General features: G+C 36.7%; 1 long non-coding RNA gene across 1 annotated transcript in view; it reads left to right on the forward strand.

The window, feature by feature from the left end:
• The first annotated feature begins 1,007 nt into the window (after nt 1–1,007).
• LOC131514777 (uncharacterized) overlaps nt 1,008–26,084 on the forward strand; it is an 87,667-nt gene continuing 62,590 nt past the window's right edge. The window contains exons 1-2 of the long non-coding RNA XR_009263266.1: nt 1,008–1,562; nt 19,154–19,263. This is a non-coding gene — a long non-coding RNA (uncharacterized LOC131514777). The remainder of the gene's footprint in view (nt 1,563–19,153; nt 19,264–26,084) is intronic.

Below are 26,084 nucleotides of genomic sequence, written 5' to 3' on the forward strand. Positions count from 1 at the left end.
ACCTTTTATTGCTACTATTATTACTAATGGGTGGAATACAAGATGAAAGGAGTCTGTATCCATTCTGAATAGAAAATCAAACGAAGCACACACACCATTCTCAATGCAAAACTGTGTTAGATTTGTCTTGTTGCTCCAATTAAAATTTGAGTTTGTTTAAATATTCATGGCATATCTAGAGCAAATATGTGCAATAGATGTTTACTGTATTTTTTGGTATCTATTTCCTATAAAAGCATGGGCCACTAAAAACGCCAAAAAGAACAGCCTACATACTCATAAAACAGCACAGGCCTGACCAGCTGATTTAAGACTGCTGCGGCTTTTTACCCCCACTAGTCTTTACTATTCAATTACTTTTGGATTATTTATATTTACACAACTCTTACCTTAAAAAGGAAAAAAAAATCAGGGATTCCTACTTGCTGGATACATTTCTTCTGCATTTGGAAGAGAAAAATGAAAATTTCTTCTTAAGGAATTGATCCTGGCTCTCTTGGCTTTCTCCCAACGACACATCTGCCAGTTATCTCTGTCTAGTCCGTATAGTATTGCCAATTTCAGTTTCCTCAACATTTGCTCTTTTCTAGAGACTGTACCAGGAGCAGAACATGAGCCACCTTGCCAACCAGCCAGAGGAAGTGAGTGCTCAGCTGAGGGTCTTGAGAAGCAGGCCTTGACTTTCATGCAGCTCAGTTCTTGATATTAATACAGGGAATGCCAGTCAGACCCATACTCCAAGTTACTTCAAGAGCTGAAGACAAGTCCAAAACGCAATCGTTTTGCTCACAAGTCAGTCACTGATTCTCCACTGGTATGGAGATAAAGTCTACAAAACCAAACGCTTGTTACTAAGACTTCTGTAGCAATAACTTAAATCCAATTTTACAAAAAAAAAGCAATCAAAACACACCACTTCAGAATCAATAGCTTTTTTCTGAAGCTACACTTAACACTTAAATATGTTTGACTCAGACGCATAAATTTGGTAGGCTGGAACGCTAATTACATTTCAACTTGCTCTAATAGAATTTCAAAAAAAACAATTAAAAAATACGTCCCCTGAAATCAACACTGGACAGCTGTTAGAATAGAGTCTTGAGGTAACAAGAAATCTATTTATCCTTTCGCCCGTTTTGAGGGGTGTGTGGAATTATACCGGCAGCAGCAACCGTCGCTTAGAAGACAGTCCCATTCCTTCCCCTGCATGAACCACAAAGTGAAACAGAAGAGGAGTGCTACCTCCACAGAGAACCTTTTGGCCGCTTCAAGCCCACTTTGCTCGGCGGCGAGGGACTCCAGAACGCCTGCGCAGTACCCAGCAGCCGTTGAGCCCGCGCTTCAGAGACTGGTTCTCCCACATTTCCGGTGTCCCGGCGTGAGGCTTTCGTAGGACTGATGGCACAGCTGCTCCGGATGGGAAGCATTTTGCTTTGGGTTTCGAGTCCTTACTAGCCTACCGCCGTCATTTTTATTTGTTCTGGAACTGACACCAGCAAGGCAGAGAAAGCACTCGTCAAACACCCCGGAGAGATCCCATTGCGTCCTCCCTGGATAGGCAAGTCACCTAAGCAGTTTTCTGCATTCTTTCCGCTTTTTACCAGAACTGCGAGTTATGTTGGGAGAAAAAAACAAAAAACAAAAACCTCTCACAAAAAGTTATGAATAGCTGAACCAAAGGTTTGAAGCATATAGATCTGTTTTTCCTTTTTCCAGAGTGATAATATTTTTTATCATCGAAGTTACTATTATGTTCCCGTTGATTTATGAAATGTGTGCCAAAGCAAGGCTTTGGTTCTTGCCAGAATTTTAAAAATGAGCACTGGATGCCTGATCCTTTTGGAAAAATAAACCATAGAGAAACCATAGCGGAAAACACGGTATCTAGAAATAGAAAGTGTATTCAACTATTTTAAGTGTCGGAGTAGCCCGAAGCAGTTTGGCTTGTGATGCAATGAGAAAGTAGATTAGAGAAACATCTTTTAAACTTTAGTTTTGTCTCTCCCTGCTATCAGTTTGGAATCGCGCCTACATTCTCACTACAGAATTCAGGGAGAATGATAACATGTTGATGAAGCTGTCCATCAGAATAACATGAAGGCTGTGCAAAATTTCTACTTGCTTAAAATGTTGATTAAAACAACCATTAGAATTGACAGTCTGGGCACTAAATCCTCTGCTGCTCCATATGTAAACAAACGCCTGGGACTTTCAGGTTACAAAACTAAAAGGACAATCTCCTCCCAATGTCATTTATTTCAAGAAAAACCATCATCTCAGGAGATGCTTAATGGAAGGATAAATGGCAAAGATTGCCCACTGCTTTGGGGGAACCTAGTGCTTCTGTCCTAAGGTTTCTCACTCCTTTATCCTTGATTTCACTAGGAGGGGAACACATTAGGGGGCCTTTGCACTTCCTCAATACATTTCATGATATACAGAAGCCATTATCTCCAAGTAGATAGGAGGGCACAGGCCAACGTTGTACTGAGTACAATTATCTCAAATATTACAATCTTAAAAACATACACTCTGAAATAGAACTCGTAGAACAGATGGCCTGAGTGTCTTAAGTCAACTTCCTCAGAAGCAGAACCTGAGGTTAAAATTCTTGTCAAACAATTATCAGAAGACACCGATAGAAGAGTTGGGGAAGTAACAAGGGCATAGTATCAGACAAAGTACTATAGATATTGTAGCTTCAGTCTGATCCTTTAAAAGTTACCACACCTCCTCCTCTTCCTGATTCAAGGCAAAGTAATGAACTTTTACACTCACATTGTTTATGGGGTAGAAGAGAGAGGGAAGAGGCAATTTTCAGGTTTTCTGGCTCTCCATAGATGTTCTCTGTAAAAGAGCTGTGGGTACTAGCTGTTGGAAAAGAAAACACACCAAATACTACAGGATCTGAGTGGAGCACTGACATTAGCAACTTAAATCTTCCAATTGTACCATTCAGATTCACTTGCATCTCACATTAAATTTACTCCATCCTGTTATGGATTGAATTATTTTTCAGAGTCCAACCACTTGAATAGGGCAAGATAAAGAATTGTTAATTATAGGGGATTAGGGTATCAAAGGATTGGCTAGTAGGAAGCAAAAGAATTCTAAATAAGCTAAGAATGCCAAAAATAAGGAAAAGCCACTACCCCCAAGACTGAGACAGAGCCCCAAAGTAAAATCTATTTAATATAAATTCATGAGTATTTGGGAGAGGATAAGGAAGAACTAGACATATTTTAAAAATGTTAAAGTTCTTGTTTTGTTAAAAGAAATATAAACTTCTAAATAGGCAAGAAAGTAGAAAAACATAGGAAGAATGGGATCAATAAAAAAAAGATAAACATTTGGGATCTCTTCATAGTTTCACTATTGATAATGCTGCTATAAACACTGGGGTGCATGTACCCCATTGAATCTTTGTTTTTGTATGCTTTAGGTAAATACCTAATAGTGCAATTGCTAAATCATAGGGTACTTCTATTTTTAGTTTTTTGAGGAAACTTCATACTGTTCCCAGAGTCGCTGCATCAGTTTGCATTCCCACCAACAGCCACTGAATTCTACTCCTGGAACCAGTATCACACTGTGTGTTAACTAACTAAAATTAAAAAAAAAAAAAAAAAAAAAATTAGGCGCACCTGGATGGCTCAGTCGGTTAAGCATCTGACTTTGGCTCAGGTCATGATCTCATGGTTCATGGGTTTGAGCCCCACGTCCAGCTCTGTGTTGACAGCTCAAAGCCTAGAGCCTTCTTTGGATTCTGTGCCTCCCTCTGTCTCTGCCCCTCCCTTGCTCACTCTCTCTCTCAAAATAAATACTAAAAAAATTTTTCTTTAATTAAAAGTGTGCAAATGTATAATCATTGTTAATTTACATTGATTTAAAGTTAAAAGCTCAGGCTGTCAGACTATAATTTTTAAAAATCTGACTACATGCTATTTACAAAAGATATTGTTAAAACATAGAATATGCAAAGGTTGAAAGCTAAAATATGAGAAAGTATCTAGAACAAAGGAACCAAATGATGTTGCTCTACTGACTTTATACAAAACAATTTTTTTTAATGTTTATTTATTTTTGAGAGAGAGAAAGACAGAGCATGAATAGGGAAAGGGCAGAGAGAGAAGGAGACACAGAATCTGAAGCAGGTGCCAAGCTCTGAGCTCACAGCACAGAGCCCAATGTGGGGTCCAGCTCTTGAACCACAAGATCGTGACCTGAGCTGAAGTCCAATGCTTAACTGACTAAGCCACCCAGGTGCCCCACACATAACAATTTTAATTAAAACTTTGTTAGAGTCTCTAAATAGTACTTTTAGAAGATTTAATTCACCAAGATACTATAAAGCTATTCTAAATAAGCAGGCATAAAATACAATGCCCTCAAAATATATAAAGCAACAATTGAAATATAAGAGGAAATTTTAAAATCCATCATCAAGACAGGTGATTTCAACATAGCTCTAAATCACTGCTATGTCATAAAAAGATATATAAGGAAATTAAAAATGCATTTGTAAAAATTACATTTGTAATACATTTTGTATAGACATATACAAGTGCATATCGCATTCTTGAATGAGAATTGAAGTAGAAGTTAAGAACAAAAAAGATGAGTTTTTAAAAATATCTATATATTTGGGGGCATCTGGGTAGCTCAGTCGGTTAAGTAATTCCACTCATGGTTTCAACTCCGGTCATGATCTCATGATTCATGGGTTCGAGTCTCACATTGGACTCTAAGCTGGCAACACAAACCTGTTTGGGATTCTCTCTCCCTCTCTCTGTGCCCCTATCCTGCTTGCTCTCTATCTCTCTCAAAAATAAATATTTAAGGGGCTCCTGGGTGGCTCAGTCAGTTAAGCTTCCAACTTCGGCCCAGGTCATGATCTCAGTCTGTGAGTTGGAGCACCACATTGGGCTCTGTGCTGGCAGCTCAGAGCCTGGAGCCTGCTTCAGATTCTGTGTCTCCCTCTCTCCCTGCCTGTCCCCACTTGTGCTCTGTCTCTCTCTCTCAAAAATAAATAACCATTGGAGGCATGGGGAGGATGGTGGTGTAGGAGGACGCTGGGCTTACCTCGTCCTGCCGATCACTTAGATTCCACCCACATCTGCTTACATAATCCAGAAAACCACCAGAAGACTAGCAGAATGGACTCTCCAGAGCCAAGCATAGACAAGAGGCCCACGGAAGAGGGTAGGAAGGGCAGAGAAGCAGTGCATGCTACACGGATTGGTGGGAGAGAGCCAAGGCGGCAGAGGGGCAGCCCGCCAGGCAAGGCAGAGCCCCTTGAAAAAGCAGAGGGGCCAGAGTCCGTGAGTTCTGACTTAACATCTGGAATGTTAAAAATCAACAGAGCTCTGCTCAGAGAGCAGGAAGACGAGAGGACACCCGGAGGGAGAGTTGTTGAGCCTCGGAAGACAGAGCTCAGCCCAGCTGGGGAACAAAGGCACTGGCAAGTGCCATCTCCCTCTCCCATCCCCCAGCAGAAATTCCAAAGGGAACCAGTGCCCATCACTGAACTTGCTTGCACCATGCAAACACCCAACATTGTGCTTCTGTGGATCCATCCCTCTGACGGGTCTACCTGCCTCCCTGTGCTGCAGGGCCACTCTTGCATGGGACCACCCACAGCAAAGTGAGCTAAGCCTGCCCCTCCCGCCCCTGTGCACCTTGCGGATCCACCCTGGCTAATACGTCAGATCCCATCAGAGCAGCACCACAAGCCTGGCAGTGTGCGAGTAGCCCAGACAGGGGCCACACCACTCCACAGTGAGTCCTGCCCCTGGGAGAGGGGAAGATAAGGTACACACCAGTCTGACTGTGGCCCCAGCAGTGGGTTGGGGACAGACATTGGGTGTGACTGCGGCCCCGCCCACCAACACAAGTTACTCCAGACAGCACAGGGGAAATGCCCTGCAGTTTGGAGCTACCGCAGGAACTACCCAAAATGATGAAATGGAAGAATTCTCCTCAGAAGAAACTCCAGGAAGTAGTGACAGCTAAAGAATTGATCAAAACCTATTTAAGCAATATAACAGAACAAGAATTTAGAATAATAGTCATAAAATTAATCACTGGGCTTGAAAAAGGTATAGAGAACAGCAGAGAATCTATTGCTACAGAGATCAAGGGACAAAGAAATAGTCATGAGGAGCTAAAAAATGTTATAAATGAGGTGCAAAATAAAATGGAGGCGACCACAGCTCGGATTGAAGAGGCAGAGGAGAGAATAGGGGAATTAGAAATGAAATTATGGAAAAAGAGGAAGCTGAGAAAAAGAGATAAAAAAAATCTAGGAGTATGAGGGGAGATTTGAGAACTAAGTGATGCAATCAAACGGAACAATATCCGTATAATAGGAATTCCAGAAGAGGAAGAGAGAGAGAAAGGGGCTGAAGGTGTACTTGAACAAATAATAGCTGAGAACTTTCCTGATCTGGAGAAAGAAAAAGGCATGGAAATCCAAAGGCACAGAGAACTCCCTTCAGACGTGACTTGAATTGATCTTCTACACGACATATCATAGTGAAACTGGCAAAATACAAGGATAAAGAGAAAATTCTGAAAGCAGGTAGGGATAAACAGGCTCTAACTTACAAAGGGAGACCCATAAGACTAGTGGCAGACCTATCTACTGAAACTTGGCAGGCCAGAAAGGAATGGCAGGAAATCTTCAATGTGATGAACAGAAAAAATATGCAGCAGAGAATCCTTTATCCAGCATGTCTGTCATTCAGAATAAGAGAGATAAAGGTCTTCCCAAACAAAAAAAATTGAAGGAATTCATTACCACTAAACCAGCCCTACAAGAGATCCTAAGGGGGATTCTGTGAGTGAAATGTTGCAAGGACCACAAAGGACCAGAGACATCACTACAAGCATGAAACCTACAGACATCACAATGACTCTAAACGCATATATTTCAATAACACTTAATGTAAATGGACTAAATGCTCCAACCAAAAGACATAGGGTATCAGAATGAATAAAAATACAAGACCCATCTATCTGCTGTCTACAAGAGACTCATTTTAGACCTGAGAACACCTTCAGATTGAAAGTGAGGGGGTGGAAAACTATCTATCATGCTACTGGAAGTCAAAAGAAAGCTGGAGTAGCCATACTTATATCAGACAAACTAGACTTTAAATTAAAGGCTGTTACAAGAGATGAAGAAGGGCATTACATAATAATTACAGGGTCTATCCATCAGGAAGCGCTAACAATTATAAATGTCTATATGCCAAATACGGGAGCCCCAAATATATAAAATAAAACAATCACAAACATAAGCAACCTTATTGATAAGAATGTGGTAATTGCAGGGGACTTTAATACTCCACTTACAACAATGGATAGATCATCTAGATACAGGATCAATAAAGAAACCAGGGCCCTGAATGATACATTGGATCAGATGGACTTGACAGATATATTTAGAACTCTGCATCCCAAAGAATATACTTTCTTCTTGAGTGCACATGGAACATTCTCCAAGATAGATCACATACTGAGTCACAAAACAGCCCTTCATAGGTATAGAAGAATTGAGATCATACCATGCATACTTTCAGACCACAATGCTATGAAAATTGAAATCAGCCATAGGAAAAAGCCTGGAAAACCTCCAAAAGCATGGAGGTTAAAGAACACCCTACTAAAGAATGAATGGGCCAACAAGGCAATTAGAGAAGAAATTAAAAAATGTATGGAAACAAATGAAAATGAAAATACAACAATCCCAACACTTTGGGATGCAGCGAAGGCAATCCTGAGAGGAAAATACATTGCAATCTAGGCCTATCTCAAGAAACAAGAAAAATCCCAAATACGAAATCTAACAGCACACCTAAAGGAAATAGAAGCAAAACAGCAAAGATACCCCAAACCCCGCAGAAGAAGAGAAATAATAAAGATCAGAGCAGAAATAAACAATTCTAGAATCTAAAAAAAACTGTAGAGCAGATCAACGAAACCAAGAGTTGGTTTTTTGAAAAAACAAAATTGATAAACCTCTAGCCAAGCTTCTCAAAAAGAAAAGGGAGATAACCCAAATAGATAAAATCATGAATGAAAATGGAATTATTACAACCAATCCCTCAGAGATACAAACAATTATCAGGGAATACTATAAAAAATTATATGCCAACGAACTGGACAACCTAGAAGAAATGAACAAATTCCTAAGCACCCACATACTTCCAAAACTTAAACAGGAAGAAATAGAAACCTTGAACAGACCCATAACCAGCAAAGAAATGGAATCAGTTCTCAAAAATCTCCCAACAAATAAGAGTCCAGGGCCAGATGGCTTCCCTGGGGTATTCTACCAGACATTTAAAGCAGAGATAATACCTATCCTTCTCAAGCTGTTCCAAAAAATAGAAAGGGAAGAAAAACTTCCAGACTCATTCTATGAAGCCATCATTACTTTGATTCCCAAACCAGAGACCCAGCAAAAAAAGAGAACTACAGGCCAATATCCCTGATGAATATGGATGCAAAAATTCTCAATAAGATACTAGCAAATCGAATTCAACAGCATTTAAAAAGAATTACTCACCATGATCAAGTGGGATTCATTCCTGGGATGCAGGGCTCGTTCAACATTTGCAAATCAATCAACGTTATACATCACAATAAAAGAAAAGAACCATATGATCCTGTCAATCGATGCAGAAAAAGAATGTGACAAAATTCAGCATCTTTCTTAATAAAAACCCTCGAGGAAGTCGGGATAGAAGGAACATACTTAACATCATAAAAGCCATTTGTGAAAAGCCCACAGCTAACATCATCCTCAATGGGGAAAAACAGAGCTTTTTCCCTGAGATCAGGAACACGACAGGGATGTCCACTCTCACCACTGTCGTTTAACATCGTGTTGGAAGTTCTAGCATCAGCAATCAGACAACAAAAGGAAATCAAAGGCATCAAAATTGGCAAAGATGAAGTCAAGCTTTCACTTTTTGCAGATGACATGATATTATACATGGAAAACCTGATAGACTCCGCCAAAAGTCTGCTAGAACTGATACATGAATTCAGCAAAGTCTCAGGATACAAAATTAATGTACAGAAATCAGTTGCATTCTTATACACTAACAATGTAGCAACAGAAAGACAAATAAAGAAACGGATCCCATTCACAGTTGCACCAAGAAGCATAAAATACCTACGAATAAACCTAAGTAAATTTATAAAAGATCTGTATGCTGAAAACTATAGAAAGCTTATGAAGGAAATTGAAGAAGATACAAAGAAATGGGAAAACATTCCGTGTTCATGGATTAGAAGAATAAATATTGTTAAAATATCAATACTACCCAAAGCTATCTACACATTCAATGCAATCCCAATCAAAATTGCACCAGCATTCTTCTCAAAGCTAGAACAAGCAATCCTAAAATTTGTAAAGAACCACAAAAGACCCTGAATAGCCAAAGTAATATTGAGGAAGAAGACCAAAGTGTGAGGCATCACACTCCCAAACTTTAGACTTTACTACAAAGCTGTAATCTTCAAGACAGCATGCTATTGACACAAAAACAGACACATAGACCAATGGAATAGAATAGAAACCCCAGAATTAGACACACAAAAGTATGGCCAACTAATCTTTGACAAAGCAGGAAAGAATATCCAATGGAAAAAAGACAGTCTCTTTAACAAATGGTGCTGGGAGAACTGGACAGCAACATGCAGAAGGATGAAACTAGACCACTTTCTTACACCATTCACAAAAATAAACTCAAAATGGATAAAGGACCTGAATGTGAGACAGGAAACCATCAAAACCCTAGAGGAGAAAGCAGGAAAAAACCTCTCTGACCTCAGCCGCAGCAATTTCTTACTCAACACATCCCCAAAGGCAAGGAAATTAAAAGCAAAAATGAACTACTCAGACCTTATGAAGATAAAAACTTCTGCACTGCAAAGGAAACAATCAACAAAACTAAAAGGCAACCAACGGAAAGGGAAAATATATTTGCAAATGACATATTGGACAAAGGGCTAGTATCCAAAATCTATAAAGAATTCACCAAACTCCACACCCAAAAAACAAATAATCCAGCGAAGAAATGGGCAGAAAACTAGAATAGACACTTCTCTAAAGAAGATATCCAGATGGCCAACAGGCACATGAAAACATGCTCAACGTCGCTCCTCATCAGGGAAATACAAATCAAAACCACACTCAGATACAACCTCATGCCAGTCAGAGTGGCTAAAATGAACAAATCAGGAAACTATAGATGCTGGAGAGGATGTGGAGAAACGGGAACCCTCTTGCACTGTTGTTGGGAATGCAAACTGGTGCAGCCGCTCTGGAAAAGTGTGGAGTTTCCTCAAAAAATTAAAACTAGATCTACCCTATGACCCAGCAATAGCATTGATAGGAATTTACCCAAGAGATACAGGAGTGCTGATGCATAGGGGCACTTTATACCCCAATGTTTATAGCAGCAGTTTCAACAATAGCCAAATTATGGAAAGAGCCTAAATGTCCATCAACTGATGAATGGATAAAGAAATTGTGGTTTATATACACAATGGAATACTACTTGGCAATGAGAAAGAATGAAATATGGACTTTTGTAGCCACGTGGATGGAACTGGAGAGTGTTATGCTAAGTGAAATAAGTCATACAGAGAAAGACAAATACCATAGGCTTTCACTCTTATGTGGACCCCGAGAAACTTAACAGAAGACCATGGGGGAGGGGAAGGAAAAAAAAATATTAGAGAGGGAGGGAGCCAAAACATAAGAGAATCTTAAAAACTGAGAACAAATAGAGGGTTGATGGGGGGTGGAGGGAGGGGGGGTGGGTGATGGATATTGAGGAGGACACCAGTTGGGATAAGCACTGGGTGTTTATGGAAAGCAATTTGACAATAAAATTCATATTAAATAAACAAACAAACAAACATTAAAAAATAATAAATATTTTTAAAATTAAAATAAATTTTTTTAATTTATTTTAAAAAACAAATATTATATATTTGAAAGATTATAACAACTTTTAAACAACTCAGTAACCAAACTATCATAATGTAAATTTTTAAATCCATAGAAGTAAGTGATAATAAATACTTAGAAACTAAATCTTTAAAGATGCAATGACAAATAACCTGCAAGGAAAGATTTTAGCCTTAAATGTACATTTTAAATAAGAAGTTCTGAAAACTAATAAATAAAATCCTTCACTTAACACTTAATAAAATAAAAATAGAATAAATCCAAATAAAATAGAAGGAAAGGATATAGTTAAGAGCACATTAAAAAAATTGAAAATAAAGATGCAATGGAGATGATCAACAAAATCTAAAGTTTGTTCTTTGAAAAGAGTAATACACAAGCTAAACATCTGGTAAAATCTCATGAAAAAACAAAACAAAACAAAGACAGAGAAGGCACCGGTAAATAGCATTTGAATGTAAAAAGGGAACATGACTATAGAAATAGATTTTTGTTTGTTTGTTTGTTTGTTTGTTTGTTTGTTTAGAGAGAGCAAGCAGAGAAGGGGCAAAGAAAGAGAGTCGGAAACCCAAGCAGGCTTCATGCTGTTAGCAAAGGCCCAGACCAGGGCTCAAAGTCATCAATCATGAGATCATGATCTGAGCTGAAGCCAAGAGTCCAATGCCTAACCAACTGATCCATCCAGGTACCCCAGATTTTTTAAAGACAGAGCTAACTTTATGCTAATATAGTTAAATACTTAAATTTAAATGGATCTATTTCTTTAAAAAATATAACTTAACAACTTAGAAAAGAAATAATAAAAAGCCTGGGTAGTCCTATAAACATTTTTTTGTTAAAAGCAGTCATTAAAAATTTTCCCACAAAGAAAATGCCCAAGGGGCGCCTGGGTGACTCAGTCAGTTAAGTGTCCAACTTCAGCTCAGGTCATGATCTCACGGTCCGTGGGTTCGAGCCCGGCGTCAGGCTCTGTGCTGACACTTCAGAGCCTGGAGCCTACTTCAATTCTGTGTCTCCTTCTCTCTCTGCCCCTACCCTGCTTGTGTTCTCTGGCTCTCATAAATGAATACATGTTAAAAAATTTAAAAAAAAAAGAAAATGCCCAAGTTTTAGAGGCAATTCCACCAAATTTTCAAAAAAAGACCATTTCAATGTTGTATACACTTTTCAAAAAAACCAGATAAACACAAACACTTCCACTTATTTAATTAATCCAGAATAATCTTAATACAAAATTGAGAAAGCCCATTATAAGAAAGAAAAATTCCTGGTCAATCTTTCACAAAATCACAAACAATATATTGGCAAACCAAGTTCTGATACTAATTAAAGGAATAATATGTTATAACCAAGTAGTATTTATTCCAGAAATTCAAGAATGGTTTAATATTCAAAAATAAATCAACGGGGCGCCTGGGTGGCGCAGTCGGTTAAGCGTCCGACTTCAGCCAGGTCACGATCTCGCGGTCCGTGAGTTCGAGCCCCGCGTCAGGCTCTGGGCCGATGGCTCGGAGCCTGGAGCCTGTTTCCGATTCTGTGTCTCCCTCTCTCTCTGCCCCTCCCCCGTTCATGCTCTGTCTCTCTCTGTCCCAAAAATAAATAAAAAATGTTGAAAAAAAAAAATAAAAAAAAAAAAAAATAAATAAAAAAAATCAACGTAATTCATCATATATACAGAATTGGGGGGGGGGGGGAGGAATGACAAATATCAATTGGTGAAGAAGAACTTGATAAAATGAAACATGTTTCTGGGGAAATATGACTTCTTCAACATGAAAAAAATGTATCTATAAAATTCTATAAATATTTTACTAAATAGTGAAAGGTTAAAAAGTTTCCTTTTATAATTTGAAGAAAGACAAGGATCTCTACTCTTCCATATTTTATTCAACATTATACTAGATGTAGCAAATTTTACTACATGTTCTAGCTAGGGTGTAAGAATAAATAAAAAGTGTGAAGATTGGAAAATTAAAAACGAAATTTCAGTTCTAATCATATCAAAGGTGACTGTGTATAAAGGAAATCCAAAAGAATACATAAATAGTGTAGATTGCTGGATAGATAATTGCTTTGCATAAATAATTTGCATTTCTACATACCAGCAGCAAACAAAATTAAACTTAAAAAATTTCAGGTAGCATGAAAATATTAACTAACTAGAAATAAATATATTAAAAGTTGTGTGAAACCTTGAGCAGAAAACAATAAAAACTACTGAGATTTTTTTTAAATAAATCCTAGAGAAATGGAGTGATTGGAAGACTCAATATTATGAGATGTCAGTTCTTTCCAAATTAATCTATCCATTCAATCCATGCCAAACAGAGCTTTATCAATTTTCATTTTATGCCTGGGAAAGGAACTGATAAACTGATCCTCAAATTTGTATCTAAATGCAAAGAACTAAAAATAGCCAAGAAACTCTTAAACAAAGTGACCTAAAATGACTTGTTGTACTCTATATCAAGCTTATTAAAATATAATAATTACATCAGTATGGCATTGGTGTATGAATGAACAAACATACAAGCAGGATCAAATAGGGATCGCAGGAACAGACCTCAAACAGATTTAACACTTGATAATTCACAAAAATGTTACATTAGAGTGCAATAATTTCTATGTATCAGTAATAAGATAAGCAACCCAAATGTAAACAACCAAAGGGCAAGAGACTTTAAACCCATAATTTACAAAAGAGCATATCCAAACAGCCAGTAAATCTATGAAAAGGTTTCCAGACTCAATAGTAACCAGAGAGATACAAATTGATACCACAATATACTATTCACATGAACTACTCACATTCCACCCTATCTCCCTTAATGAATACAGCTATAAAACCTTGGCAGAATGCATGGAACAGCTGTTTGAAGACAGACAATTAAATATCAGAGGATTGCAGAAGACCAAAATTAAAAGTGCCAGTGAATTGTCTGTGAGTTTGACATTTTATTCTTCTAGTATTCCCTGACTTGAACTCAAAGCACTGGTGACCCAAAAAAATGTCCTAAGGTCAGAGAATCCCTTTAGTTCTGCCTCCAGGAGCTAGAAAGGGAACTTCTAATACTCACAAAGAGAGAGCATTTTGTTTGTTTAGGGTTTTTTTTTCTCTTTCATCTCTCTGTTGTCTGTCACCCCAGTCCCCCCGGAATTTCCATGGTGATGATGGTGATGGTGGCAATGACTGGTAAGGAAAACCCACAGGAAACAAAATTTGGTAATGGGAAACCCTACAGTTGGTAAAGCTGGGGTTTTAAGAAGGTGAGGCCAACCCCCATTGCCTTCTGTCTTAACATCACTTTGACCTAGATGTGAGGAGACTTGAGTAATTATGTAGCAGAGAGAGTAGTTAAACCCCAGATTTCTAGTGAAAGGATGAGAAAGTTTTTGACCACTTATATAGCAAATGTAGTAGCAATTAGTAAACTGTGTGACAACATTGCAAAAAGGATGGGAGGAATTGGAAATATACAGTTGTAAATTTATATGGTAAACATTTATACTTCTTATGTGAAGCAATATAAATATAAATTGGAAGATAGGTCATATTAAAGATAAAAGATAGGTATATATATTGGCAATATATTGGCAAACATATATACATACATATATACATAAAACTACTGTTATGTTACATATAGTGACATAACTATAGTTACATATTTACATACGCATATATAACTAGACAGATTGATAGATATAATAATATAACGATAGCAAAGATAATAAAGCCTGGAAAATATTCAATTAATGAAAAGTAAGCAGAAAAACAGGTTAAAACAAACAACAGAAGAAATAGAAAAAGCTAGAAAGGTGATAGATTCTCATCTAATCATATCAATAATTTCATTAAATATAAAAGATTTAAACACCAATTAAAAAGAAAGATTGTATAAAAAGCAAGACTACATGCAGTTAACAAGTAACCCACTTTAAATAAAAGACATAGATAAAGTTAAAATAGAATAAGATATGCCATTCAAACGGGTATCAAAAGGTAGCTGGTATATCTATAGTAATAAAAGACAAGGTAGACTTGAGAACGAAGAATGTTACCAGGGAAGGGGCATCTGGTGGTTCAGTCAGTTAAGTGTCTAACTTTGGCTCAGGTCATGATCTTGTGGTTTGTGAGTTTGAGCCCTGCATCGGACTCTGTGCTGACAGCTTGGAGCCTGGAGACTGCTTTGGATTCTGTGTTTCCTTCTCTCTCTGTTCCACTTCCGCTCACACTCTTTCTCTCTCTTAAAAATAAATAAATATTTTAAAAAATCTTTTTAATTAAAAAAAAAAAAAGAATGTTACCAGGGATAAAGTTGGGATATTTTATGCACATAGTGGACTAATTCACAAAGAAGACTTAAAAATCCTAAATGTGTATGCATCTAACAACAGAGCTTCAAAATGCATGAAGCAAAAGCTAATAGAATTAGAAGCAGAAATAAAGGAATCTACAAGTATAAAGATTTTATGATTCTATCTCAGTAATTTACAAGACAAGTAAACAGAAAATCAGTGTATTAGTAAAATTAGTTAGACCTGAACAGGAATATGAACCAACTTAATTAATATTTATATTATAGTCCACCAGCAACATCAGAATATACAATCATAAAGTGTACATGAAACAATCACCAAATAGCCCTCAAATTGGCTTAATAGATTTTAAATGATTAATATCATTTAGAAGTTATTCTCTGATCATATAAATTTAAACCAGGAATTAATAACTATAATATATCTGGAAAATCTCCAAATATTTGGAAATTAAATACTGTACTTCTAATTAACTCCAGGGTCAAAAAGGAAGTAAAAAGGAAATTAGAAAATGCTATTTCTATTTCTTGAGCTGAGTGATGGTTACAGGGAGTTTCACTTTGTGAAATTCACAAGCTGCACATTTTACTTTGTGTACTTTTCTGTATATGTGTTATATTTCTCGAAAAAATAAAATTTGAAGTGGGATAGACAAATTCTTAGAAAAATAAAACTTAGCAAAACAGAGCCAAGAAGAAATAAAAAGGAAGTTGGAGCAAGACTGCAGCTGCAGTAGGCAGCCTACTTGGGTAAATTCCACAAGCCCCTACAAAATCAAATTAATTAAGATGGCAAAGAAAAAAAAATCCACATACAAGAGGTACAACAAACTAAAAGACAGGTTACTTCCGCAGACCCCAAAATCTAAGTGGGTGTGACAAAACAGTAATAGCACGATATGTGTGATATCAAAGTGCCCAAGAAGAAGCAAAGATAAAGCAAAAAGACCTGTGAGAATCCCAGAATCTGAATTGTTAGCAGGTATTTGCCTCTAAGGCAGAGTCGTACTCAACATAGAAAGCCCAGGAGGCCAATCTGAGAGAGTAGACAAATCTATAACAGAACTCATGGGTAAGAGTGAGAGGAAACACAAAATTCAGGTGCTGCTGGAGTGATACAGGCCATGGGAACTTTTAAAATTAGCCAACGGAAACTGTCTTCCAGGATAAAGCCCTATAAAGAGGAGAATTTACTCAGATAATCTAAATTGAACAAGACAGGGACACACTGGCTAAGAAATAGGACAGATGGTAAAGATAAAAATGGGGAGGAAGATCAGAGGGGACATAAAAAGGTCATATTTTTGTACATCTCAGAATAACCTCAAAAAGGGGAACCCTAGAGCTTAAGCTAGGAGTGTCTCTGGGCCTGCCGCACTTGCCTACTAAGAATTCCAGAAAATCCATTTTACTGAGACTTCAGCAACAGAAAAGGGTGGTAGTCAAATCTGAACAGTTATCTGACAATGTTATTTAAACCCTCTCTTTTGTGAAGACTAGAAAAATCCTTATTGAACCAAGACCTTTATTAAGTGGTAAAAATTTATTGTGTTATAAGATTATATATATGTGAGAGACTAAGATGATGTGTTGTGTGGACCTCTTTTGCATCATTGTGTTCAACTTTTGGCGAAAAAAAAAGTATACTAATATATACACAAAGCTCAGAGAGGTGGAATTTTTGCCTGTTGGTTTCTTATAGTTAAAATGCATCACTGGGTCAGTAAAGTATCTTAACACATTTAAGAAGACTCTTAGTAATAGCAGAGAAGATAGAAGATGTTTGCACAGTGATGGATGACAACATAAACCTAGATCTATTAAATTCAAGAGCTTGCATCATTAATGTCAGTAATTATTTCAAGCAGTAACTGCCCAGAGGAAAAGTGGTCTGTGCCACTACAGAAAACAACATAGCAATAGCTTTTGGCCATTGTACAGATTTACAGCTCTACAAAAACTCATTAATTTGGACTTTTCTATTCTTCCTTCAAACACCTATGGTGAGTATAATGAAATTGGACTAAATAGTCAAAAGAAAGAGGTACACACTTTTTGCAGCTATAGGTAAAGTTCAGGTTCCGATCAAACATGAAGGCTTCTGACTATGTTTCCAGCTGGGCCCTAACTGAGTTTCCATTTTTTCAGGCTCAAGTTCTGAAAATTTCAGCTTACGTTTTGTTTTCCTTTTAGATTTTGTTGGTTGTGCAGATTTATTTTAAAAAATTGTATTTCTTTTTGTTAATTGTATAAATATGAGTCTATCTGGTGTGGTTGTAGGCATTGGTGCAACTGCCAAAAAAATTCTGTCGAAGTAGAAGTCTGAGACAATTATATACACTCAGATATTAAAAAGCATGTTCAAAATATTTAATATGTTATTAAAAGTATAGAATCACCAGTGACATGTCAACTAGGAAACACACATGATTCTATTAAGAAAAATATATTAAATCTAATGATAAAAATTCTTAAATAAAGACTCATTGCTCAGGTTTTGGTAAGTTATTAAATTGCTCTTTGTAAAAGTTTTACTTCTGATTTTTCTTTGAGATGCTAAAAGGAAAACCTCTTGTTTCAATTAAAAAAAAAAAAAACATGAAAGCCAAATCTTTTGTGTTGGACTACCAAAGTAGTCTCATCTAATCTCACCCACACTCATTATGCCCCTACTCTTTTGACTACCATTTCTCTGTTTCCAATATAAAGTATCTTCCTGTCACATTATCTAAATCGCATCTCAAATCCCATCAAAATGATAGAAAATAGGTTAAAAATATTTAAATCCAAGGCAAAGGCTACTTCTGGTACAGTCAGCAGTTATGGAGGGTGAAGGAATTGGAACAGAGAATTGGGGCAGAAATCAAGGTTGAGTACTTTCTGAAGACATGTAACATTATATTTCGGAAGAGTTAGGGCTCCAGGGTCAGGGGTTGGGAGGTAAAGTCAGTCAACTTGTTTGTTTCATACATGCACAAAGTAAAATCTGCCAGTGGATGAACTTAATACATATTTGTTGAACAAATTAATAAATGAATGCAGAAAGATTACTCCTATTATTTACCAGCCATGAGGAAAATCAATGGACTGAATTGTAATCCTTAGCAATTAGCTCCAGACCCACAGTTAGAGAAATTTCAACTTCACCCACTCTTCAATGAAACTAGAACAATCAGGAGAAAATCCCCAACAACAATCTTTTCCAAGGGTTCACACCATCAATATCAATATCAATTCACTATTGTTCCTTCTACTCCCCAGCCTCAGCGATTACTGTGATAGTGGTTTATGACTCCTCTCCAGTTGCACCTGATTATTCAGTGTCATAGGTGCTACCCTCCATGTCTGACTCATCTCCTGGGAACCATAGCTCCTTCCACCTCAACAGAGAAATTTCTCTGTGTGACACTGATTTCACTCACCATAGATGATTAATTTCTCAGCGATTAAATTCCTTTGTTCCACCCAAAGTAGTTGTATTCTTTTAGGAAGTTATAGCACATTTCTCAAGGACCAGGCTGAGGAGGTATTTGTGTGACACACCTCTGCCTCCCACATTTAGACTCATTCAATAGTGTCTTGAGAGGCCACAGGTCATCGAGAGTCTATTGAAACTTGAGCTGTGCAGAGCTGCCCTGGTCTTGGCCAAATGCTATTACTCAAGAGCCATATTCCTGATACATGTATCCCCCAGTCTTCAGAAGTTTGCATTATGCCATTACTCTTTTACAAAAGACCTACATTGGTACCTATTTTCATTAATAGAAAGAAATCTGAAGAGGATTTTTGCTTTTACAAAAAAAGGTGAAGTGAAAAAAGCATTCAACATTTTTTTTGCAGTGAGCAGTTGTAGAGGCAGTGTACCCCAGGAAGTGAGAGTGGCTCCTCAAAAGTTCCTTCTCCAAAAACTACACTCAGCATCTCAGCATCCAGACGTGGGTTTTGACTGTGTCTGTAAGTATCTGTGCTTTATCTCAATTTTTTTTTCTTTTGTGCCCCTATTAGCAAGACGTCTCCTATGGTGTCAGAAAAGCCTGAGAAGGTCTGCCTATTTTGGGGGTCTGGGAATGCTTACAATTTTTTCCACATAAACTAATGGTAATTTCTTCTTCAATCTATGCCATTTTGGCTTTGAAAGTTTTCATGAGAACACTCTCCTTTTAGATAGCAAGGGAAACCTGTATTTGCACACATGATCGTAGTTCTAGTCTTTCCTTCATTGTCTCTTCAAACTGCCTAGGGAATGTTTTGCACAAAATACTTCACTGGCCTGCTAAGACCCAGATATCCTGAAATGAATGGCCCTCAAAAGTAAGCTAAATAGTCATCATTACTATTGTCTACTCAAGGTATTTAGAAGTTTCGCATTTGAAGAGCATGCTAACTACACTATTTTGTTAATCACTAAAACTATTTTAACATCACCTTTTTTTTTACTCTTGGAGAGCAATCGGGTATAATATTATGAACATAAAGTTATTAGACTGGCTTATTCACATGAAGATATATCACCTTTCTTTTTAGTCATACCATATTATTTTGACCTCAAACCCCTCATTGCCTTCCTTTGCCTCATATATCTTAATTTTTTCATCATGTTCCGAAGGTTAAGACTTGTCAAGCAAAACTGATCTGATCATTCTTAGTGGTTTCATACCAGTCAGTCAAAATGGGAATTTTTATGATTTAAAAAGTTGCAAGAATTTCTATAATAGTGAAAATTGAGTCAAAAAAATAAGAGTTGATGCTGTGAATTTTGTGTTTTTTAAAAATTTTTAGCTCCACTGCTAAAGTCTTTTTTTCTTTTTCATGTTTTTTTCCCATACACATCAGTATCCCTGCACCCTCCACAGCATTCATACTAACAATCTCATTTCTATCTCACTATATTTTTCTTTGGGCTTCTGTAACAGTTTATACACACACATGCACGTGCGCACACACACACACACACACACACACACATTTTGTTTAACAAAAAAAAAAATAGTCTCATACACATATTTTTGTGTATCTTGTTTTTTGCATTCAAAAGTTCTTCATGAAAATCCTTCAGGTTAGCTGATAGAGCTCTAAGTCATTGGCTTTAATGGCACATATGTGGAGGTACCATGATTTAGTCACCCCTTTTGTTATTGATGGGCATCTGTATTGTTTCCAGTTTTTCATCATTAATACTACATAAATATCCTCAAACCAGTATCTTTCATATGGGTGCCTTTATTTCTGTGGTAGTTACCTCGCAAGAGAAGGATTGCTGGGTCTTAAGGTATATGGATTTTTAATTTTAACAGATCTTGCCAGATTGCTTTCAAACACCGTTTCTCTGCCAACTACACATAAAAGTATTGCTCTAGACGGTCTGACTTCTTTTAAAATATAAAATTTTAAATTTCTATCCTAATAAATTTCAAATGTTCGATACTTTAAAAGGATGAATTATTGTTGATAACTAATATTGCTTTTCATTAAACACTGTTCAATGCAATTTTTTATGAACCCAAGCACTGTAGTTTCTCAGTTTTCCAACCTTGTCTGCACTAGCAATGTTGCCATCAAATTAAAAACAACAAAGAAACCTAAACAGATGGCCTTTCCTACTATTTTCCTGGATACTTAATACCCTTAAAACTCAATTTACTGACAAGGTTACTGTAATGGTTTCAATTCTTGCTTTTGCAGTGTTCAAGTAAAGAATTAGCTCTCCTCCCTCTCTGTGCTAAAAATAGTTTCACTGTTGATTAGGGATTTTGTTTAAACTGAAATTAAAGAGAATGGGAATAAGATGAAACGAAGCTACATAATAACATCTCAGTCATAATGGATTCTCAGTATAAGGAATTTGAATAGGCAGCAGTTTTTCACTGTTGTCCATATTCAAAGGCAAACTGTTTTAAGACAGTCTTTCTCAATTGATACCTGGTTATCATTTTTGAAGTGTTGAATACATACTAAATACTGAATAATTATGATTATAGTCCAGATTCAAAAATAGTTCAGACTTGTTTCAGTGATATATCTGTAGGAAAAAGTAGGTCAAAACTATTGTATTCTCACAAATTATCTTAAAAGAATGTTTTATTTATACTGAAAGGTATATGTCTGTTTATACAGTAGTTTAAGTTTCCACTGACAACACAATAAACATATCATTTCCATCAATATTTCACATTACTTATAATTCTCACCAAGAGTCCTTTTAATGAGAAACACAAAGGTAATTCATATTTAGTGCCTTGTATGGCCATAGCCCTTGCTGATTTATAATCACATTTAATAAGTTTTGTTTTTTAACATGCCAGTGGATATGGGTAGGAGATCATCTGAGTTAAGCTTCAGTAACATGGCACAAAATATTAGAACCAAAGCTTAGACTACGATGATCCCAAGAATTTAGTTGGTTAGTACTTTTATTTTACACCAGAAGAAATGAGACCCACAAACATTCAGATGTACGATGACATGATTAGTCATTCATGGTACTGAGACTGAAATATACACTATTAACAATTCCGTCCTAGTGTTCTTGACTGCACCATGTAATATGATTAAATTTGAAAGAGATTAAAGTTAGGTAAAGCTCTACACTATAGAATATAGAACAGGGGTATCAGAAAGGATCAAAGCAGTTGGTACCCTAAGGAAATGGGCAAATGATGGAGAAGCGATACTATAACACACTTCCTAAGCAACAGCTTTCCCAGGGCCTTCGTCCATACAGCCTTTAAAAGCAGCATTAAACCCATTGTCAAGATCCCCTCACAAGTAAAAACAATGGAATTTAAATAAAAGCTAGAACAAACAATCCTAAAATTTATATGGAACCACAAAAGACCCCAAATAGCCAAAGTAATGTTGAAAAAGAAAAACAAACTGGGAGGCATCACTATTCTGGACTTTAGCCTCTACTACAAAGCTGTAATCATCAAGACAGTATGGTATTGGCACAAAAACAGACCACAGACCAATGGAAAAGAATAGAGAACCCAGAATTGGACCCCAAATGTATGGCCAATTAATCTTTCACAAAAGCAGGAAAAGAGTACCCAAAGGAAAAAAAGACAGACTCTTTAGCAAATGGTGCTGGAAGAACTGGACAGCAACATGCAGAAAATGGAACTGGACCACTTTTTTATAACATACACAAAAATAAACTCAGAATGGAGGAAAGATCTAAATGTGAGACAGGAAACCATCAATACTCTAGAGGAGAAAACAGGCAACAACCTCTTTGACCTCAGCTACAGCAACTTCTTACTCAACACATCTTCGAAGGCAAGGGAAATGAACTCTTGGGACCTCATCAAGATAAAAACCTTCCACACTGCAAAGGAAACAAGCAACCAAACCAACAGGCAACCAAAGGAATGGGAGAAGATATTTGCAAATGACAAATTGTTAGCATCCAAAACCTATAAAGGACTTGCCAAACTCAACACCTGAAAAACAAATAATCCAGTGACAAATGGGCAGAAGATATGAACAGATGTTTTTCCAAAGAAGACATCCAGATGGCTAACAGACACATGAAAAGATGCTCAACATCACTCATCATCAGGGAAATACAAATCAAAACCACACTGAGATACCGCCTCACTCTGGTCAGAGTGGCTAGAATTAACAACTCAGGAAACAACAGATGTTGGTGAGGAAGTGGAGAAACGGGAAACCTCTTGCACTGTTGGTGGGAATGCAAACTGGTACAGCCACTCTGGAAAACACTGTGGACTTTCCTACCCTACAACCCAGCAACAGCATTACAAGGAATTCATCCAAAGGATTCAGGAATGCTGATTCATAGGGGCACATGTACCCCAACGTTTCTAGCAGTGCTTTCAATAACCAAATCATGAAAAGAGCCCAAATGTCCATCAACTGATGAATGGATAAAGAAGATGTGGTTTATATATACAAGGAATACTACTCAGCAATGAGAAATAATGAAATCCTGTCATTTGCAACAATGTGGGTGGAACTGGAGGGTATTATGCTAAGTGAAATAAGTCAGAGAAAGACAGGTATCATATGTTTTCACTCATCTGCGGAACTTGAGAAACTTAAAGGAAGACCGGGGGGAAGGGAAGGGGAAAAAAATAGTTTCAAACAGAGAGGGAGGCAAACCCATAAGAGACTCTGAAATACAGAGAACTGAGGGTTAATGGGGGATGGTAGTGGGGGGGGGGGATGGGTGATGGGCACTGAGGAGGGCAATTGTTGGGATGAGCACTGGGTGTTGTATATAAGCGATGAATCATGGGAATCTACCCCTGAAACCAAGGGCACACTGTATACAATGTATGTTAGCTAACTTGGCAATTATATTTTAAAAAACCAACATAAATAAAGTAAAAAAAAAAACAACAGTATGGATGGTAGACTTTCAAGGTTATATCCTTTCATCTGCTTTCTACGGCTGTGTTATCACAGTCAAGAGGATTCTGTACAGTGCTTTATTTTAGCTTTCCTCTCATTAAGGACTCATAAACTTAATTACTTAATATTCCTTAAGAAACACAGCTTGAAATAATTACTTCATTAGAAAAAATTAGCAGCGTTCATTCTCTCTTGAATAGATTCTTGTTTTAGAGTTGCTGAAGGTTTTATTTGTCCTTTTATTCTGAATGCAAACCTCTTCACCTTCACGTCTCTTGTAGAATTGCATTTCAAATACCATTTAAGGAGAAATAAAAAAAAAATCCTGCTCTAAGTCATTTTCAAGGATGCCCATATTTCAAGCATAAATCACAGCTTAAAAAGTTCTAGAGATAGTACCAATTGGTAAATAACTATAAGATATATGGTAAATTATAGAAGAAAGAATAGAAAAATATGATTTTTAAGAAATTGTTTTCAGCATAGCATTTCAGGCATAATGTATTAATATATTTAATAAAATTTGTTGAATAAAAGGTGATTGCTAAGCTAGAAATTCTTTAAAGTCTTTAAAGAGAATTTGAAATAAAGCAAATTAGACTTAAATTAGTTACCAGAATATTCAAAGATATTTGTTTTAAGTTTCAAGGTTAATTAGTAGATCATGTTCCTCTTCTGTTGAAAATTCTTCAGTATTACTCATAACCTGCAAGAGAAAATGTGAGTTGTTTGGCCAGTCGAGTTTATCGTCCAGTATTTTCCCTTAAATAAAACCTCCACGCTAGCCACAAGGTTTTACTAAGACTCCTTCATTGCTTCTTATTAATATTTATTTATTATTTATTTAGAGAAAGCATGCATGAGCAGGGGAGGGTCAGAGAAAGAGGGAGCAGCAGAATCCCAAGCAGGCTCTGTGCTGACAGCACAGGGCTTGAACTCATGAACCGTGAGATCCTGACCTGAGCCGAATCAAGAGTCAGACACTTAACTGACTAAGCCACCCAGGGCCCCTCATTCATTGCTTCTTATAGTCTTAGTCTGCTCAGGCTATTCTCAATATGTCCTTTGCTGCTTCTGCTGCTGTTTTGCTTTATTCCTATTGTTCTGGATGAAAATCCTGCTTTCTCTATGGTCACTCAGCTCAAGGTAATATGTCCTTCCTCTGAATTTTACTATCACAATTGCTCTCAAAACTGCTCACGGTTTACAAAATATGTACTTGTATGCTCATCTTTTCTTGTATAAGTTTTATCACTCTATCATAAGCTCTTTGAGGGTAGAAATTCTCATTTGGTGTCTTAACAGAATAGACTCTTAAATACTTGTTACCAGCTTAAAATTTTTTTCACTATCAAGTGATCATATATATATATGTTAGGCAAATAAATATGATTTCTATGTGCAGCATGTTTATGAGTTTAAATATATTTATGAATTACATATATAATTGATAAATTATATATATATCAATATATATATAGATGTTAAGAGATTATATTTGAGTGGTAGAGTTGTTGCAAAGATGAAATGTGCATACAAGTACTTTATAAACAATAATCACTATATAAAAGCAGACAGTATTTTTGATAATTTTCCTTGGAGTTATTCTTTCAATGATAATATTAGGTGTATTCTGTGTACGCAGCTAGAACTCTACTCAGTGACTTCTATTTCCTCTATGTTTTTTGTTTGTTTTGTTTTTGTTTTCTGCACTTAGCTCTTTCAAGAGAATTGGGTTTCTGAAATTCTAATGAGCCCAAGGCTGAGATACTGCTCAAGTGTCTGAGCCCTGGTTCACCTTTCTTCCTCAAGGTGGGGATGTAGCCTTAAGATGGATATTTGGTCAAGGACCAGCAGAACCAAATTCTGTAAATATTTCTTTAACCAGGGGAACATGAATAGTTTGAGCATGCTCTTTCTGAATGATGTTTCAAGAATAAAATAATGGTAACAAAAAAAATTGATCTTTTTTTGAATCATACACCACACTGCAAATTCCCTGGAAGATAAGCTTCCCTTGTTATTGACTTAGGGGCCAGGAGAACCTTGCACCTATGCTAAATATGCAGCCATCTGCTCCTGTTCAAAATGGCCTCTTTGCTTCTGCTAATATTTTACGTCCTTGGCTAAATAAGCCAGAAATTTAATCTAATCTTATCTTACCTATGTGTGTGTGTATTAGTGTCGTCTTCAACTTGAACATTCAAGTGCCTTTGCTCATTTCTATTAATTTTCTAGTCAGCAGTTTTATGTTTATTGTATACAATAGCTTGGGAATACTTTCCAATGTACAGATCACTCTAAGTGTCAAAATTTAAGGTAGAATTAGGTTATATATGCTAAAAATTATCACATAGAATAATATACAAAATATATTAACTGTGATCAAATTTGAGCTCACT

This window comes from Neofelis nebulosa, chromosome 6, assembly GCF_028018385.1.
Source record: "Neofelis nebulosa isolate mNeoNeb1 chromosome 6, mNeoNeb1.pri, whole genome shotgun sequence".
Taxonomy (NCBI): Eukaryota; Metazoa; Chordata; class Mammalia; order Carnivora; family Felidae; genus Neofelis; species Neofelis nebulosa.